Source organism: Tupaia chinensis, unplaced genomic scaffold (genome assembly GCF_000334495.1).
Source record: "Tupaia chinensis unplaced genomic scaffold, TupChi_1.0 Scaffold139612_1, whole genome shotgun sequence".
NCBI classification, from domain to species: Eukaryota; Metazoa; Chordata; class Mammalia; order Scandentia; family Tupaiidae; genus Tupaia; species Tupaia belangeri.
Genome location: NW_006199495.1, coordinates 25,435 through 33,109, shown reverse-complemented (window position 1 = coordinate 33,109; position 7,675 = coordinate 25,435).

Below are 7,675 nucleotides of genomic sequence, written 5' to 3'. Positions count from 1 at the left end.
ATACGTTCTGGGTTGTGTTAACTTTTTTACATTTTTTTTGGATTCTAAAATTATCATTTTTAGTTATGCATAGTATCCTACCTTTATTTTATATATATATATGTATATATATTTGTTAATAAGTGTCCTCTTTTCTTGTCCAATAGCAATATCAAAGCGATGTTATCAGGTAATAGTCTTCTCTCATTTGTCTCACAGAAAACTTATTTTTTATTCCAAACTTTTGCAACATTTAATAATTCATTGATATCCAACAGGTCAAATATCTCGTACTTTGATATTTTATATCCATTATTATCCATCACATTTCTGTATAATTTTTTGCTAAAACATAAAATTAGATTAAACCTGACCTGTACCTAGTAAATCCATTTGTACAGCCATGCAACATTTCTATAATAGTGATGTGAAGTCAGAAAATCCATTTCATCCTAGCACACATTTTTTGAAATGACACTATCGATTAATTTACTTAAAGGCTTTGGGTTCACAGGGTTAGTGTGGATATTGAGACTCAATTATTTTATTTTGAATTTATTTTCTACCTAGATAATCATGATTATGCCACAACAATTACAAGGGGTAACCTGGGTAATGTTTTATCATCTACAAGTGATAGACCACCAAAAATAACCTCAATTTCTGAACAACATGCTTCATTGGTTGTCATTGTGTCAGGAAAATGAGGGGAAGAATTTTAAGGGTTAGGTTTTAAGAAACAAATTAATTTTATCCCCTTTTTTGAATTATAAAACCACTGGCCTGACTCCTTCACATTCACAAGGTATTACACAGGACTAAAAGTAAGTGCCTTTGGAGTCAAATACATTTTAAAGATATTAGTATGTACTTTGAAAAGGCTAAAGACACCATAGATGTATCAAGTCCACTTTTAGTGGGTCTATGACCTCAGCAAGAGACTTAATCTATGTTTATTTTATTGGTCTTTGGAATTCTGCTGAAAGTTGTTTGTAAACAAATACATTGCCACATTGGCAAACAATAGTATGTCTTTCAGCTGCTACTTTTAGCACCATTGAGTAAACCCGGAGGACAGGTTAATTTCTCTGAGGCTGAAGATCATGAATGTTCACTATTAGAAAAAGAATACTTGATAGTAAAATAAATTGTTGCTAACTAATGTTTCTCTTCAAAGACTCTAAAGGAAGCTAGATCCCACAAGGCTTGAATGCATGGTTTGCGTCTCAGACCTAGTGGTTTGAAAAACATGCTGGGCATATACACATGTGTGACCAAAATCCTGGAAGGAGAAATGGGGGGGAAAGGATTACAGCATGGCTATCCCCTACTGAAAGGGGATAATCACTTACCTTCTGTCTCTTTCTTTTTCTAAGAGTGATGTACCTTCTGGCAAAATTAGGAAAAAGCAAAAACAAAACAAAAAGAACTTAAACTCAATGGTGTTTCTGTAAAAAAAAAAAATCCTCTTATTGACATTTTCATAAAGACATTGTGATACTTAGGTTACTAGACTGTCCTGTTGCTTAGCAAGTCAGTGAAAGTGGGAACTAAGCCATTGAGCTTTCTAGAAGGCTACTTCAAAGTGAAGTAATTTGTATCTAAATAGCCTAATTACTGCAGTTGTGGTCTCTGAAAAATGAGATCATCTTTCCTTTTAGTGCTTCATTCCCATAAAAATGACCTTATCTCATAATAATATAATTTTCTCTGTTCTGTGTGAAATTGTTATCTCAATCATCAAATTAATATCAAATGAGTCAAGCACTGTGTTTAGTAAGACTTAATATGAGATTATGAACAGAAAATCCAATAACTTAAACAATTGCACTATCAGTCTTTTTCTTTTCAAAGGTATTTCTTTTATTCCATGGCTAAACTCTAACCTTAGTATAACATACAAAGCTTTAGACTATACATTAAGGACCCTGCAGTGATCGCTAAAGCACAGCTTCACCAATGGACCTATGGAAGTTCTTCACCTGATGTGCTCCTTTCTGCTTTGGCTTCTAATCTTGCTGTTTTCCTAATTACAACAGCCATCCGTCTTTTTCTCTATTCTCACTGTTCAGCTGCCAACTATAAATTTTTGGTTTTCTTCTATCATCAGAAAAATATGTTCAAATTCATACATAGACTCTCTAATATACATGTAAGCAGTATCCTAATTCTTTTAAATAATTATTTTTTTTTATTCATTCATTTCTTTTTTAATTTTACCAGAGAGAGACAGAGGCTGAGAGTGAGAGGCAGAGGAAGTGAGAAAGCAAGCCACCAGATTCAGGAATTGAACCCCGGTCAGCCATGTGGGAGTCCAGCGCCTTCACCACCACGCCACCTACTGGTCCCAGAAATATCCTAATTTTTAAAAAATATTTTCACTATTACTCTCTGTGAAGTGAATTATTATGAGAAAAAGGAAGAACTAAATAAATGATGTATAACACAGTTGATTAAACATCTGTATTATTATTGGATATAGGTTTAGTTTTTATACATGTTATGCTCTAAATCCTATGAATCTAGGAGTAAAATATATTTTGTTTTCCAGTATGTCTCTAACATCCAGGACAATGTCTTACACATTGTCAGAATTTTATAACTTTTTATTGGATAAAGTAATTTAATCAGCCTATTGAAAAAGCACTGTTTATCTCACTTCTGCTAATTAGGAACTTCAACCTAAAATCGAGAACTGTATTCTTCTTACTTTAGCTATATTCAGCCTTTGTATGTTGAGGATGCAAATCAACTTACTGGCTAGCAGAGTTATTAAAATAAAATTCCCATGACTCCTTTTATTTAATATGAATTTGTGATAAATAAGATTAAGTAACAGATACATTTTAGTGACTCCAAGATTGGGCAGCAAACTGACTAGACTTACATTAATAAAAAATTTAGTCCAGGGACCAGCAGTTAGTGTAATGGCTATGTCGCTGGACTCCCATGTAGTCGACCACAGTTCAAGTCCCGGACCCGGTGGCTTAGAACTCACGCCAGGCGCGTGTGCATGAGTGCCCAAGATCCCAAGAGGAGAATGGAGGAGAAGGGATTGCAGAGTGGCTGTCCCCCCTGGGGGGTGATTTCTTGCTTTCTGTCTCTCTGTCTCTCTCTGTCTGTCTGGTGAGTGCACGTGCCCTATGACAAAAAAAAAAATAGTCCAAAGTTTAATGATTCTTTTGGAAATGTCTGTACATACTTTTATATCAAATACCTATGATAGTTCTTTTTTGCTATTCATATAATTATTTAAAATTAAAATGGCAAATATAAAATTATAACTTTTAGAAAATTAAGCCAATAGAAAAATTATTAATAAATTCAAGTGAAAATAAATATATGTGTATGTTTAACACAGCATATGATTAACTTGATATTTCAAGTAGTTAACTTCCATAGACATAAACAGTTGACCTATGGCACAATTAGGATAACTTACATCATAAGATTTAGGTTGCTTTTAAACACCATATTCTAGGCATCTTAAAATATACACACCTGTTATTTTATAACCTAACCTCTGACTAGAAACTAACTCAGTCCAGCAGCTAAAATATAATAGTGATTATGAACCAGATGGTTATCAGCAACATTCTACATTTGTTGGTCCAAAGGAGAATTCATTTTTTCTTTCTATTTCATTTCAAATACATAGAAAGAAAATCAATCCACTGTTCATTTTAGCTATAGAATCTATGAGTCCCCAGAGACAGAAAGTAATAAATACTGGACTCAATACGTTTGATCATTGCCATTCAGGGTGATAATTTATGTATTATTTTAATAGGAAGTGGACAAAATGATTTATGTGTGCATGTGTGTATGTCTGTGTACTTGCAATCTCTTGTTTCTAAATGTCACAATTAAATGGATGTATTTTTGATAATTTGAGGAAAGCAATGTTACTTTCTAAATGATACTAATTTTTCTCTTTTAATGGCAATTTTTCCATCTATGCTTTATGTGTAAGCATATCTTTTTTTTAGTTTTACTTCTGTGATGTCAAAATTGTATTCATGTAAATTCACTCACAGGGATCATAAAGTAGCCTCGGTCAAAATATTCTGTAAAGCATTTTAAATATGGAAAGGAAAATTGGCATATGTATAGTGTTTTAGAAAGAATGCATTCTTCCATATATAATGTAAGTTTAAGTTCCCACTTACATAAACACCTGTTCTGGCTGTTGTTTCCAGTTTAATGAGTTTGGGGAGGTTTGTATCTCTGAACTGAGAATAGTTCTATCATTTTGACATTTAATTTTGTTTCTCTTTTATAAATGTCTTGTAAAAAGAGAATCATTTAGCATCTGTTTCCTTATCTAGCAACATCTGTCCCAGTTACCCACTGTAACAACAAGTATACACTTCTTAAATCACAGGTTGATTCAGTCTTTGAGGTGTAGTTCTTAACAACACACATTTTAGTGAAGTTTTTGTGTAATATGTTATTATAGAAAAAGAAATATTGTTCCACTTATTAGTATATGTTATATAAAGGGTTTAAAGGAATTCATGAAAAAGGCATATTATGAAAAAAATCTATGCATGGACTTCGTTTTGTTTTTGTACCAAGGCAGACTCTCAGTTTGTTTTTTTTTAAATAAACTTTTCGAAGTACATATGTATGTATACTATACATATATACATATATATTTTTAAAATCTACTTAGAGAAAATATTTGGCGATGTCATTATTATTAAAAAATTTTAGAGGATTTTTTCTGATGAGAAAAAGCCAATTTGTGCATCATTTGGCATGTGTCTTACTTCTCAACTGTCCATCTTGAATAAATCACAGTAAAATTTTTCAAATTTTCAGATGACCATATCTAAATTAAATCATTCTATTTAAAGCACACTTTTATTTTAGCTTTCAAGCTATAATCTAACAATAATTACAATCCTGTCATGAAATATCTGTTATGATTATCTTGCGTGTGTAAATATTATAATAAACCTATAAAGTTTAGCTGAAGATGATGAAAACTATGAAATTATCAGAAGTTTTCCTAGAGAAAGTATTTGCTATGAATTGAATGTTTGCACTTTCTCCCACCCCCAGTTTATATATTGAAGCTCTAACTCCCAATTTAACATACTTGAGATGATGTCTTCAGAAGGTAATTGGAGTTAATTAAAGTCATGGAGTTGGGGTACCTATGATGGAATTCGTGTCCTTATAAGAGGAGACACCAAAGAGCTATTCTACCTCTTTTTTCCCTTCTAGCTTTGCATTCTTAGGCTTTGCGAGGAACCCATGAGAATTTGGTCCTCCTCAAGTCAGGAGGAAGGTCCTCACCCAAAACCAGCCATGTCAGGAACCTGATCTATGACTTCTAGTCTCCAGAACTATGAGGAAATATGTTTCTATAATTTGAGTTATGTCTTTGGTGATGTTTTACAAGGCAATTTAAATAGACTAAACAATATTCAAAAAATTATGATCTGTAAAAGGCATTGAACCCTTCATCAAGCCAAACTTTTACCATTCATACTTAATTGTACAAGACTCTGGCTGGAAAATAAGCAAACTGAGGAAGCAATCTCTAAGGAAAAGAAAATGAATTTTTGGCAAATTCAATGGGCACCTAATTTCAGAAGCAGCCGCAGTTTGAGTTTGGGGCACAGGATGGGGCATCAGTGCAACTGGCAGCATCGTCAGTGGCAGTAGTTGCCTCCAGGGCTCAAGGAGACCGCGATAATCATGATGTTTCCTCATGGGCAATGTTTTGCCATCATGTAGTTTAGTTCTGAGACTGCCAATAAATCTTTGAGCTGATTTTGATTTTCTCTTTTTAATAAACTTTTTTTGATTAATTATCAGAGTTACTGCAATTGACTACTATTAAGATCTCTTGGTGATATTGTGGAAATAAAATATTATGTATATTATATAAACAATTATACCATGACAAGTAAACCAGGATAAAGAGACAAAACTACAGGGGCCATGATCTTAAATAGTAATATCTGGAAAGGTTAAATCTAGAAATACTCATATATAGAGATAAAAAGGCAAGACTTTAAAAAGGTGATTGTAGTTTATGAATAAGACCTAAATGATAAGCATTCCATATCTAGAAAACAGCAAGCATAAAATTCCTGAGATAAAAATATAATTGGTATGCATGAGTTTGTATTTTTACAATATTTTTCAAATTAAGTAAACATATATAATATATTATATAATATTTATTAATTTAATGTGTATATATATAATTTATATATATATTTACATATATATTATTTATCAATCTCTATATATTTTTACAATATCTTTCAATTAAATATATATATATATACACAGTTTAAAATTAAGTATATATATATTTTATTTATTTATTTATTTATTTATTTTTCTTTCAAAACAATGATGCCAGCAGGTAGCATGGTGGTTATGGCACTGAATTTTATTTGGGCAACTAAGTGGTTCTAATCTTGGACTCAGCAGCTTGAAAATCATGCTAAAAACATGTGCATGTGTGCTCAGAATCTCTAGAGGAGACTGAAGGAGAGGGCATTGCAGTGTGGCCATTGAACACATTTCTTTATGCTATAATTCTATTACATACTTCATTCATTTATAGAATTATTTAATATTCATACTGATAATTTATAATGCAAAAATTGTGTATTCCTCTAAATAGGTCTAAAACATACAATCAATGTCTCAAAAAATGACTTGCAATATTTTATTTTGTGAATTAAAACATGTCCTCCAGAAACGCTGCTTACGATTAGAGAAACAGGTGCGCATGACGGAGTCCAGTCGTCAGATGGTGAGACAGAGAACTGTAAATATATTTATAGACAAATGCAAATAGGTAAACACTGGCGGATGGTTTCATCTGTAACATCTTTATCGTATTGTGGTACATTTACAGCTTTTGTCCCAGTTTGAAAATATCAAATTTTAAAATTCAGTAGGGAGACTAAACAGTGGGAGCAGCAGAACACGATACCCGGGAGGCATCCCGCGGAGGGATATTACATTTCCCTCTCTGGAGTCCGTCCTGAGTACTCCAGTCACGCACTTCCCAAGACCAAGGCTGACTGAGAGACTGGGTGTGAATTTTGAGTCAAGACCTTCTGGGGGGTGCTGTTTCTTTGTCTCAGCCTCTCTCACAGAAAAAATAAATACACTTAAAAATCTGAGAGGAAATTAAAAACATGATGACTGAAATCCACATGCATAGCTTGTTTTATCTTTTCTTTTCACACTCCATAGAACCTCTAGGAGGTTTCTTCTCTGCTCCCAGACCAGCTGGCACCATCAGCGCTGGAACTGCAGCTACAGGGACAGCTGAACTGAACTAGAAAATGCAAATGTATGATACTTTTCTCCAGGTCCCCCCAAAAAATTAAAACCAAAATCTAACTTTAGGAAAACTCAGGCTAACTTGACTTCTAATGCCTCATGATCTGTATACTGTGACCACATTTAGAGATGCTGAACTCCACCTCTGCATGTTCCCAAATCTCCATGTACAGAAAGGTTTCATGCTCATCACATAGATAAATGGCAGATCTTTGTTTCTAAGTAGTTACAAATGATTAAAGCCCTGCTTTATTAAATATAATGTATGATTTTCACAAGAATAAGCAACTTTTTTTTCTTTTCTTCTTTTCTGGTATTATTTGTAGAGCACTTGTTGAAAATAAAATAAAATAGAGAACACAGAGACAAGAGA